The sequence below is a fragment of the Haliaeetus albicilla genome, chromosome 27, assembly GCF_947461875.1.
Source record: "Haliaeetus albicilla chromosome 27, bHalAlb1.1, whole genome shotgun sequence".
NCBI lineage: Eukaryota > Metazoa > Chordata > Aves > Accipitriformes > Accipitridae > Haliaeetus > Haliaeetus albicilla.
This window is the reverse complement of record NC_091509.1, coordinates 11882829-11895768: the sequence shown is the minus strand read 5'-3', so window position 1 is coordinate 11895768 and position 12940 is coordinate 11882829.

The window sequence follows — 12940 nt, the reverse complement described above, 5'->3', positions numbered from 1 at the left end:
GAGACAGTGATGGACAGAGCAAGGGGCTGACAGAAACTACAGCCCAGCAGCGAATGTGAACAGATGAAAAACTGCCCAGGGTGACTTTCTGCATATCCTCAGGGTTGTTAAAAGAATGACTCCCTCTATCGCCCCTGTTCAAGGCTAGCAAGTCCGTAGTCTACCATTATGCAGAAATCCTTTTATGTAGTATTAAAATGCAGCCAGCTCTGCACAAAGCAGAGCTGTCCTTTAACGGCATCCATCAATACTATAAAAGACAGGAACTGAAATGAATATCATTTCTAACAGAAATCATTACAATTCTAAACAAAGAAATCTTTTTAAGTACAAAAAGAGCAGGATAGATAGAGCAAAAAAGAGAAAAATCTAATTATATTCGTAAAAACCCTGCTATTAGGGATCTAGTACAGTTAGAGTTCATCTTCTGTCCTTGAATTAAAAAGGCAGGGACGGCTAATCCATGAAACTAAAGTCTTCTTTACCTTGCAGTTATATAAAATATTCCTTCATATTTCAAGGTGCCCTTTTTATTTGGGGGGGAAAGCTTAAAAATAAATATGGTTCAATCCTTTTTCAAGGTCTAACCTTTTAGAATATGCCCAAAAGTCAGCAGGGAGAAGGGCAGTCTGAAACAGGCATGGAAAGCAAGAAGAAAAGAGCAACATGTCACTTCAACGCTTGGAACAAAACCTGTCCTTTCTAGCCATTTTCTTAAATTAATGATGGAGGGATGATACACTGTTGTTTATAAGAATTAAAGAGTTGGCATTCTGTGAATAATGAGATACTCCCAGGTGGAAGGAAATTCTGTCCTTACATATTTCAGTCTTTAAAGCCCATTCTGCCATCCTTCTTTTAAATGCCTTGCTCCAGTCTCAGGCCTCTTTTGGGAATACACCTCTTTGATCAAGGGTCCATCCTGCCTTATGAGCTCTTACGGGCAAAGAGTTTCAAAGCAGCTTTGCTCCTCTGAAGTCAGTCAAGGCAGCATGTCCACCTCCCAGATTTGAACATCAGAACCATTGACTTTGGTGGGGATGTGTCATGCATGCAAGACCAGCTCCTCCATGTGTTCTTGTGACAGGCAAGTCTGGAAATGGGCTTTTTATGGTCCATATACAGCCCTAGCTCTAGGTGGTAGGTCATGATTTCAGTAGATTTACCCACGTGCCTAAATTTAGTTGATTAAGGCTATCAAACCCGACCTTTCTTCAGCATGCGTGTGCATTTAAATATGTGTATGTATATGAACAACGCACATAAACTGATCCACAAATTTCCCACTATCAGCGAACCCACTTCTGTGTAGGCAATGCAACTGAAACACAGACAAGAGATAATGTATTAATGTACTTCTGTGACCTGCTGTACTCTTGTATGTGAATGCTTCCCAGTACTTAATGTATTTTTAATAAATCTGAGTGTCGGGAAAGGAGACAGAAACTTTCAAATCTGTTGGCCAGCACTTTTTTCCATGCTCATCTCAGAGGAACTATTCCTGAATGTTCTATTTTGTGATATGAGGAATGAGAGCAGAGTCTGGCCTATTGTCTCCTCTTCATCTGAATTTAGATGTTATTTACTGAGAATAAAATAGCCAAATTATGCCATGGCAGAGGAACAGAAAAGATATCTGCTTAATTTTAGTGATAGGTTTTCTGAAGCTAATTTTATTCAAATAAGTGCTGTGTTGTGGGTGCATGACCACACGTTATATACATCAGCAATGCCAGGATCTAAGTGGAGGTTACTGTGTTCCAAGTGAAAAACCATCATCATCCACTCAAAAATGTGATCAGATAATGAGCGGCTCTGAAGTGGATAATTTGACTTTATTCAGAGATGGCTCAGCACCAGATAATACCTGACCCAGATCTCTTTCTAATTCATCTAAAACCTACTATTGGCCTGATTTCATGCACTGTTTCTTGAGGTGACCTCTGATGGGCCAGGGGCAGAAGAAATGAAATGAAACACAGTGTTGACACTCATTAATCAAAGTCCTGACATAAACCTTCATTTTTCCCTCCATGAGGCTTGCGTGAGCATTTTTCATAAGGAGAGGCTGATTTTTAAAAAAAAAATGATGTGTGTGTGTAAATGGGAGATAAAGGTTTTAACAAAATGTCAGTATATGGCATATCCTAAATAGGAAGAAAAAGGAACTCCAGTGCCCATTGTACACAGATGAAGTTTATAAACCAATAAGACTAATTTAATTAAAAAAATCAATACTGGGAAATGTTACCAAAGAACCACTTGTTGGCTTTCCATTTGTTTGTTTCTGGAATAATAATGGCAAGTCATTAGTCAGACACTGGTCAGTGGCTACAGAGGCATTGAAAGCCGTGGCTGAATTTGTTGGTCTGCTTTCCTCTGTCAGTAACAAGAATGTTTCTCACTCAGAAATTGCCATCAGCATTAAGATCTCCCTAATAACTGAAAACTGTAGGCTTTCTGGGTGGGATCTGCAAAAATATTCAACATGGATGTAACTCAGCTGCCAGTAAAATCAGTAGGAGATTCACGAAATACATGAAGGCAGCACAATCATGTCAACACTGAGGGCTAAGCAGAAACTCTAATTCATTTATTATTTAAATGAAACTTTAGCAACATGGAAAAGGCATAGGATCCTTCCAGCATCTCTGACCATCTTGATCTTTCAGTGAGGCAGAAAGATTCTGCTCCCCATTTCATGACTGATTTAGTTCAGCAATTCAAAGCAGCCCATGCCTTACTGATGGGATCAACGGGCTGTTACTCTCCATAGCTGCTCTGGGAAGGTGGATGCTGCTGCTTCATCTTGCACGGCACATAGCCACAGGGCACACGCTGGCTCCTGCACTCGTCTCCAGAAATATCCCCCAAGCTTCTCCACAGCAGGAGGGCAGAGACAGATCCACAGCTCAGCTTTAGAAGTTTTGCACAGCTTGGAATCTCAGCCTGAGACTTGCAAAAAAAAAAAAAATCCTTTCCCTGTGTGCTCAAGAGCTATCCAAAAGGGGGTTTTTTGTTTGTGTTTAGGGTGGCTTTAGTTTGATAGCTTCCTAGCCCTGGTTTAGTGAAAGTTTATAAACCCAAACTCAGATTGTCTTTAGTATAATCTTCTCAGTTTTATTTTTGCTCTTTCCAGTGTCCTATCCCAGTAGTGTTATCATGATTTCTGCATTGTCCCAGACATTAAAACTCCTCAGCTTATCATATTAGCAGTTCTGAATAGCTCTCCTTGCACCTAGTTAAAAATTGAGCTAGGTAAACTTTTTGTTATGGATAACAGTATTTACTTATGACTAGCACATTATTATATATCAAAAACCTGCTTAGGTTTTGAATATGCCTTAGTCGTACAAAAAATAACCTGAGGAAACAAAAAAAGCTTTGGGGTGTTACTCAAACAGCATATAAATCTCAGTAATATATGTATGTTGCCTCTGTTACTCTTTCTTTCACCAAAATTGAAGTTTTAAATGGTGTACAAGAATCTAGATCAATTTGGTGAAGCATTTAAGCACATGCTTATCTTTAAGCAACCAAGTAATTAATCAGTTTCAGCTGTTATTCACTGCCTTCAGTAAGACCAGTCACGCAAACTTCCCTCTGCCTGGTAGCTTGCTGCCATGCAACCCCAGCGATGAGAGCACAAATAGTCTTGACCGGAGAAGGCACCTTGCATCCATTTTAAAAGAAGATTGCAATCACATCTGCCACCAGGTTGAGAGGGCTCTGTGATGGGCAATTGCTTCTCTCTAATGTATGTTTGTCATCTAACGACTCAGTCATGAAGATGAGCATTGGGAGCTCTATGCTTCCTGATGCAGGAGTGGATCATTTCTCATGAAACCCACACATCACCATATGTGTCTGAAGACCAGAGGGCAAGAGGGGAGAGTTATATTGCTGACAAATAATTGAAATGTGTCTGTTTAACATTTGCAACAAATCAGCAGCAGCATTTAGAAGGGCTGCCTGGAGGCCTGGAGCTGTCAAGCCAGATAATGGCCCGAAACACTGCTGGCTAATAATAACACCAGGCTTCACTGCACCATGTTTAAGTGTAAACTCGAGAGGGCTTTTTTTCCTGTTTTTTCCCCTCTCTGCAGCTGTTGACATTCCATTTTGCAAGGGACATCTCGAGCAGATCCAGTCTGTGACCTTCAGAAGACACAACCCAACGTCTCCAGCAGCCACACATCACAGCTCTGCCAGCGTGAGGCACGGCTGTCGTAGGGGTACCAAAAAAACCCCAACACAGAGCCCAAAGCTGACCTGGCCACCTTGGCGAGTGGCTGCCCACCCCGTGAATGACTGGCACACCACAAACGCAAGGCAGGGCTCTTGGGCACCATGGTGCCAGGCGCAATCCCAGTACATCAGGATGGGGTAGCTCTGTCTCTGTGCGCACCCGTGTGCTCTGCGTGGTGGTAAGCAAGGAGATGGTGCAGAAGATACTGGGTGAGGGTACCCAATTTTACCTTACAGGTTTGTTTCTCCAGCCAAGTGCAAAAGTGGCCTGAGGGGCCTAAAGACCTGAACAAGTGAGAAGACCTGAACCCCTGAGAAGAGAGGGTTTGGCAATTTGCTTTTGGTGTTACCCTACTGTGACAGCGGTGAATTTTCAGCTGGAACTTTTCACTCTGAAAAACGGAGGGAAAGGCGTAAGGTTCAACACCACAAAGCAAACAGCCCAACCTCCACTGAACACAGTGAGGAAACAATCTTACGCCGCTGTGAACAGCTGTTTTTTGGCATTAACCAAGCTGCAGCTTACTTCAGGGGTGAATCTGGCCTCTATTTTTGTATTTTGAGACATCTTCAGTGCTGGACAAGAAAGGGTGTAAAAGACATAAAGCACCGTGCCCAATTAAAACTGCTTTCAAAACCTCAGCAAAATATAAACGTGTTCTGCACTGCAAATTTAGAGAAAAAAAATGCTTATTTTTTAAACCCACTATTTTTAGCTCCACTCACCTTGATCCAAACACAGCCAGTGAGCATGAGGATTTTATTGTACCTTAACCATGTCTGAAAGCATGGAAAATTACAATTCAGACACTAGTCACATCCCGTAGTTAAAAAATCAGAGAGATGTGAGTGAAGTAGTGAAGAGAACCCAACTGCACAGGGATAAAGGAGATAAATCAACTCAAGGACCTGTGTTCAAACTGCTGTGAAGTATAATGGGTTTCATCTCTATCTGAATGCTCAGGCTATAAAGGTACGGCAAGGAGGTAATAGCAGTGCTGAGTGTAAAACATCACATTACCTGTAACTGCAAGATGGCAGCATTGTGGGAAACAACTGGCTTGGGGGAACTAAAGGTAAGCAACATGCCTCATCATTCACCTGGTAAAGTGCCTGGATTTATGCCAGTGCAGTGTGGGTCCAGTTTGTAGTAAATTAGGACATTTGTAGCGTCCACTAGATCCAACTAGTTTCGTTTGAGAACTGAAGGATTCAATGGAAATATAACATCCTTTTCCCTCTGTTGCAAATGTTCTGGTAAAGAAATCAAAATTTAATCACATAAAAGAGTTTGGTTTGATTAAGAAGTAGAAAATTATGAAGCATAGGTATGCGAGTGTTAAGTCTGAAATGTAGTCATAGGAACTTAGGAACTTTAGAAAATGTACTATGTGTAACCATAAGAATTCAAGTATTGTCTAAATCAGTTAACCACAGAAACTTTGACAAAGATTTGCTGATTTGTAGTGTTTTGTTTTAGGAAACTAAGGAAACCATTATGGACACCAGTTTGCTGCTTGGAAACCCCTTACCCTTCCCACCTCATTCTAATTATCAAGGATTCTAATCAGTAAAGTTAAGTGAGATTAACCAATGATTGTTTTAACATAAGAATATTAATAAGATGGTGTGACTGAAGGACCAATTATTAGAAAGGTTACATTTAAGAATAGACATAGTATGCATTTTTATGTAAATTAATATAGATGATGGTGAGAATCGTACTGCGCAGAATCACCTAAGAGAGGTCAAGAAGCGGACAAGTGAGGAAGACTATGGAAGACCACCAGAGGGCTTCTGAAGACCACCAGAGACCTTCACTGCGCCTGCGTGAAGAGACATTTACATATGCTAACGTTTTATTGGAAAGTTAATGATTATGTATAACATTTTCTAGAAATTTAGTGACTATGTATAACAGGTGTGTATTTAACGTGCACAGTTAGACTAGACAGGTACACGCGATAGGTGGAGCGATCCCCCATGTGCCCAGCGCTGCAATAAAGGAGTGCCTGCTTCTTAACTTCTCATTGCTGTTAAGGAGTTTTATTCCAGATTTCGGTAACTCCTCTAGCCGGACCGTGGAGGGAAGGCGACATGAATGACAGATGTTCCCATACAGCAGCAGTGTCTGTCCATGGGGACAACAGGAGTGTTGTGGTTCAGTTTTCTTCTCCATCTCTTTTTTCCTAAAGACAGGTGCCAAGGAATGACATGGCTAAGGTCTTCTACTGGCTTCAGGCTCGGCTGAAGAGCATGGGGGCCTGAGCAAAACTTCACATGTTTCCGAAGTGCCCCCAAAACTTGGGGATATGCTACCAAAAACAACTGGTCTTTTTTCTGTCCATTTCCTAGAAGGCTAAAGTAGAAGATTGTGGTGTAAGGTGTTTTCTCATTTCAACTAAGACTGTCCAGCAGCACATAACTGAAGGAAGCAAGTGGCAGATAAGTGAAGAGTTAATGGTCAATTAATTCTGGCTCATGATATCTGCATTATTCCACTGTACAGGCTTTGCTGTTTTAGCTGAGAAACCTGCTGTACTGGTATGACATGCCCTGCAAAGTATACTCTTCCCCTCAGTTTTCTATTTCCGTGTGTGTATATTTCTGATAAAAATAATCTTCCAATTAAAAAAACCCAACAAACCAACACCCTCCACCCAAACCCCCAAATACTGTCCATCAATTTAGGTCTTATTCCTGTATTTTCCCAAGCACAGGACCTAATTTATGCAAAAGGCTTCATGTTTGATTTTGGTCAAGTCACCTAACTTCTCAGGAGAGAAATTCATCTGACCTAACTTCAGCTATCTAAAATTAGGTGTCTAGTCCAAGCTTTCTGCATAGGCTCCCACTGTTGTCAAAGAGAGAGACAAGAGCCCCCCAGAGGGTACTTCATCTTCTCCTGGCGGAGGGGCCCAGGTCTCTGCTTCGGCGATCATTAATCTTCGATCTGTGCTCCGCTGCTTGCCCAGCAGGACGCATCTGATCCAGATCAGGAGTGATTTATGCTGGCTTTATGCACAGATAAACTCAGAGCCAGCAGATCGGGGCAGCTGTGAAATGAGGATAATTCTTCCTCTCTCTTGTTCTTTTGCCTCTTCTGTCCATTTGCATTTCAATCCAGCAAATATTTATCCATGTTTAATTTTAGGGAGATTCGTAAAAATAAGCAAGGCACAGAGTTTCTGCAGGACTGGGGCCTGGGACTGCAAATCTTCAGACGAAGGTCTGTTTCTTGGCATGTTTTTGTGCAGCAAGCACCGTGCAATTCCAGCTGAGACTCCTAGGTCCTGAAGTATTAAACCCTTGTCATCAGTGTCGGCACCAGCTGACAATCAAACATCTTCCTGCTGCAGATACAAAGGAATAGGTGGTGTTTACAAAGGTCCTCTCAGCCTCTCAGCCATTTGCCTCCACAGACTAAAATGAATTCAGCGCAGTCTCCCCTCAGTGATCCAAAATTGAAATAAAATCATGGTTTTTATCAGGGTAATGCTTGCCAAAACACACACCAGCGCGTGCCTCTGATCTATCCACAAGGATCAGCCAGATAAAGGGCATCTGACAAGTAGGAACTTTTCAGAAGCATTTGGACTTGGCAAAGCATTAACAGGCAATTAAAACCTTGTGTGAACCCAAGTTTTGCCTCTGCTTGTTTGCAGAGTTAAAACATTTCCTTAAAAAGAAAACAAAACCAAATAGGCCTCAGCAGCTTAATGAGAATTTTATTATACTACCTCTTATTTACTGGTATGGAAATGCTCAGCTTGTTCTGTATAAATAGCATCCTGTTTCTTTTTCCCTTTTCTTAGTTTTTTAACTAATCAGCTTGAAAATGCATTTGCCATTAATCTGATAACCACCATTTCCTTTAGCAATGATCAAACCCTGGTGTTCAGATTAACTTTATTTGAAGCTAAGATCTAATTCATTTATTGTACCTTTTTAATTATAAAATGCAATTTAGGTATAATTATCCCATTTACTGAGCTTAGGGTGAGTTCACTATTCACCTAGGCCAACACTCAGGCCAGTTCTCCATACTAGTTTCTTTCCAGTTGAGATGATAAAGTGACCGTATCACTTTGGACTTTCATTTTATTGTTTCTTTCATGGAAGCCCCAGAAGCCTTAAGCATTATAATGGCCCTGTGTATACAGAGACTTGCTCAGAGCAGACAGATGCCGACCATAGGGACCTTGTATGTGAGTCTTCTCACCTCTGGTGCAGACGTCCATTTCTGTGCTACCTATTCAAGACCTCTTTCTCCAGGGGGAAGAAGTAATCACTCCTGGATTGTGATTTATCTGTTTTCAATGCCTGCCATAGGATGAGACAGCGGGTGCTCTGGGTGGTCTAGCTCTTTCTGCAGTCTACAAAAGGAGTGTTGACAAAGGGTTTGCATGCAGGTTTCTATTACAAACCTCCACAAGAGGATGAACACATCCCATTCTGTGTGTAAAGGCAGAAAACAGCCTAAAATGCCCAGGTTTTCAAGCAGAAGGCATTACAAATAATGCAGTATTATGACTCCTGCTGTACCTGTGGCGCAGCTACTGTGCAAGCACAATAATCACATATACAGGGCAAGAAGAACCATTGGAAGACAGTGGTACACACACCTCCGTGAATGTTATATAGAGGAGGAGTGTAAACTCCAAGTGTCAGAAGGCATTTTGTTGGCAAAACATTTAGAAGTATCTGCTTGTAATCCCTAAGCATGGCATTATCTGAGAGTACTGATAATTCTCACTAGGACGTTTAGGTGCTTGTGTTGCATTTGTAAACTGAAGTGGAAATGTAACTGTCCTGTTCGTAGGATGCAGTGCTGAGCTCTGCTTCGATATCACTGCTTTCAGCAGCTGCCTGTTCTCAGGGAACAGCAGGTTTCTGGCTTAGTGCAGCGTGAGTTCTGGTTTGATCTCCAAGTCCAGACAGCTGCTTTTAGGGTAAACAGGAGCTGGAAACATGGGCATATTTCCCAGCCAGCCTCAAAGATGGGAAGAGAAAAGCAGGTTGAGGTACACACCATTTCATTTCAAGTAATTCCCAATTAATGGTTTCCAGGGAGCATCCCAGCCAAAAGGAGTCTCAGATTGTCTACTCTACAAGGTCTGGAAAAAAGGGATTTAAGACCTTCTGGCAGGTCTGTCCTCACCACATCATCATGACAGATGTTGTAGATGGCACAAGTTGCCTGGGAAGGCAGATTTTTATTCTGATGAACTGACTCTTGACTCTCAGATTCTTCCTTCTGGGCACTCAAAGAGAAAAAAATATCTTGAGCACACAAAAATGACAGGGTTGAATTGTAAAGGCCACTTGCAATGCCTCTTTACAGGCCCTGTGTTCTGCAAAGCTTGCTTTGATTTGTTCTCCTGATGTTCCCCTCCTGGTGACAGAGGAGGAGAACATAAAATTAATTTCCAGCTCCAAAGAAACATGGGAATGACAGAGAAAGTGTTAGCCTATGTAACTGTTAATGTCTGTGCTGCCATAGCAGGCTGGGGAAATAGCATTTAAATACTGTACTTAAAAAATTCCGATCTGCATGGAATCCTAGACACTTCATGGTATCTGCAGTGATGTCATTAGCCCTCTCTTGAAAAAGTAAGCTTTTGTCTTCAGCTGCTATGACCCTGGGAAATTCATCAGCACAGCTGGGTTCTGAGAAGGCTTCAAATCACATAATACATGGGGATAGTCAGCTTACTCTTACCTGCATTTAAAAGCAATTTTCTTGTCCTTAAATAATCTACACATGTTAATTAGAAGCTAGTAAAGTAGCTTAAATGGTGTGAAATTAGAATGAATTATTCATGTCATTTCTTGGCTGTAGCAGTTCCAGATAGTGTTTTTGTTTTGGGGAAAAAAGACTTAAATAATGAGAAGATGAAAATTCTTATTAATTTGTTTTCCCAGGAATAGAAGCCTTTTCTGTTGAACAGGGCTTCAGTTTAGAAGAGTACTTCAGATGAGAAAACAACAGCCACTCATTTAGCCGGTACATGTTGACCGATCTTTAATCACTGACTAGCCTCAAACTACTTTCAAGATAACAGTGATGCAAAAATAGCCTTTTGCAGGCTACATAGCCCATGTTCCCTGCCCACGGCAAAATGTTTCCTACAGCAGGAAAAGTAATTTAGAGGTTACTGATTTGGGGTGGAATATTACAAGTTCACCATTTTCTAAGAAACCTTTCTGCAAGGAGTGGAACAGATGGGTCTATTTCTCCTTGGAAGTGGAGGCCAGCTTTGGTGATGTTCTTTGAACACAAACCCGTACAAGTGGTTCATGATTCACTGACTCTTTCTGAGAAGAGCTACAGACTTAGATCTTTCTATCTCTTCCAACCTGGGGCTGAATAAGTAGTAGGGACAGAGATGAAAGGCAGAGTTTAGAAATACCAATTTAGCAGGTTTTGACTTAGAGCAACTCTGCTAAAGCAAAATGAATAAGACTTAGATAGAAAGATAATTAGCAGAAATGCAATTAAGCTATCCCAACAGGAACTGTCTTCAGCATCTCAGCTGGAACATGCTGTTCAATCTCACCAGGTAGAGCAGTTCCAGTGTCATCCAAAGTATTCAGCTAAAGAAAGCACATCCTCATTTATCTGTTTGAAAACAAATTTAAAATCCAACAGGGAAAACATCACAAGAAAGTTAACATAGAGGAGTAGAAATTCAGGAATAAGAGCTGGGAAAAAGCAATAAAAATGCTGCATCTGCATTTGTCTCTATGGGTTCAATAGCAGCACTTTATGGTACCTGAAGTTGCTGTAAATTTCTTTACTCTATTACAAGGAAATACCCTTCTTCTAAATGTCAGAGATGGTGTTCACTGTTTTTATAATTTATATATTGCTGTAGTCAGGATCTCTGGAAGAGCCTGCATCCTCCCTAACCTACTTCCTTGCCCTCACTCCCTAAGCTTACATGCATGGAGAGATTTTAGCCTGGCAAAAGGATTAGCAGTACAAATACAAGAGACAGCAAGAGAAGGGATGCACAGAGATCCAACACAGCTTTTCCAAAAAGCAGAGAAATGCAGTAGCCTCATAAAAAAGCTCCACCTGGGGATGTGAAACTCCAGTGCAACAACCAGCCCAAGGCTGTAATAGAGCCGATGGTCAGCTGTGGTACCTTTCTATGAACACCAAGGAGCAGACCCTACTTTTCATTAAAGCGTTGAATTACTTTGCTTTTCTGTAGGATAGAAGTTTATTTTGGGGGCCATTACTCAACTGTAGATGGCATATGGGAAGTTCATAGCTAAGTGTACTCCATAATAATGTGTTCATGTTCCTATTCCCAAAGTCAATGGCAGATACAGGAACAGACCCAGTTTCAACTCCCAGTTCAGTGCCCTACTCACTAGACCACAAAATTGTTTTTTATATAGACAGACATATAAAGATATGGATGGATGGCTCAAAGCCTGATTTTATTGCCATATGGACACCTAAAAATTAGCATTTTAAAATGCAAAGGATTTTAGCTGCTGCATATTAATAAGTTCAATCTTCTACAATGAGGCAATAATGAAATGACCTATAAAAGCAGTTAACATCAGTAGAAGTGAGATCAAACATAGCTTCAGTGCTAAAAACCCTCCTACGACTACAGAGGCAAGCACACTTTCTCATCATAATTTGCCCGCCCTATACAGCACAGTCATCTCAAATATCGTGGAACTATTTCTGGGTCAGATATCTAACACAATGCTGTCCATTCACCTAAAATCCTGAGCTGCTTTATATCATCTCATCTTGCAAAACTCCTGCACCTTAAGGGGAAACCTCACAGCACTGTCAGAATCGGTTTCAGATCTTGCACCTCTGTGTGTGGATTGACATTCTCAATGAATGCATTTAAAATATCTGTAGAGGACCTTTTTTTCCCCCACCTTGCTAAGATTTGTGATTTCCCATTGGGTTTTGGTGTTCTCACACACACGCCTACAGCATAACAAGGTACACTTTCTAAGCTATTGTAGATATTCCTTGTGACAGCAAGCGAAAGAGAAAAAAGATGCAAAGCCACACCATGCCATCAAGCTCACAGCAGGAGAAGCGAAACATATGTCTCCAACAACACAAAATGCATTGGGTCAAGTTCTCGGCACTGGGACTCCCACAGTTTTCCAGGAACCACAAACATGATCTTTGTGCCTTGCCAAGCGCCCCAGATATGCGATCCATTTGGGGGAACGTAACTTTAGATTTGCCTTTTTCCTGTCTTCTCTCCATTTATTTTAACTGATGCAGTGAGACATAACATGGCAGAGAATGGCCCTGATGCTATCATATTTTAAGTCTTTATACAGTGACATGAAGATTGTCCAATAAACCTGTTGGGTACTTGGCAGAAATGACAGTGCAGGAAACATGGTTGTCACTCGCATTGGTAGATGAAGTCCTTCAACGTCTGGAACCAATAAGGATGGAGCAACCACAAGCGGAGTAAGTTACAAGAAGTTACGAGAGCAACTTGAAACTTTGAATTCTATTTCCCTGGAAATTTGGATATGTCAGCATTTCCAGTGAAATTAAAAGTCCATAGAACTGTACTAAAAGAAAAGATCGCCGGCTAATCCACAGACACTGACAACTTTTTTTTTCTCTAATTAATATACTTCTTTTCTTCTTCAAAGTGTTAGGCTATTTCATTACAAACTCAAATAG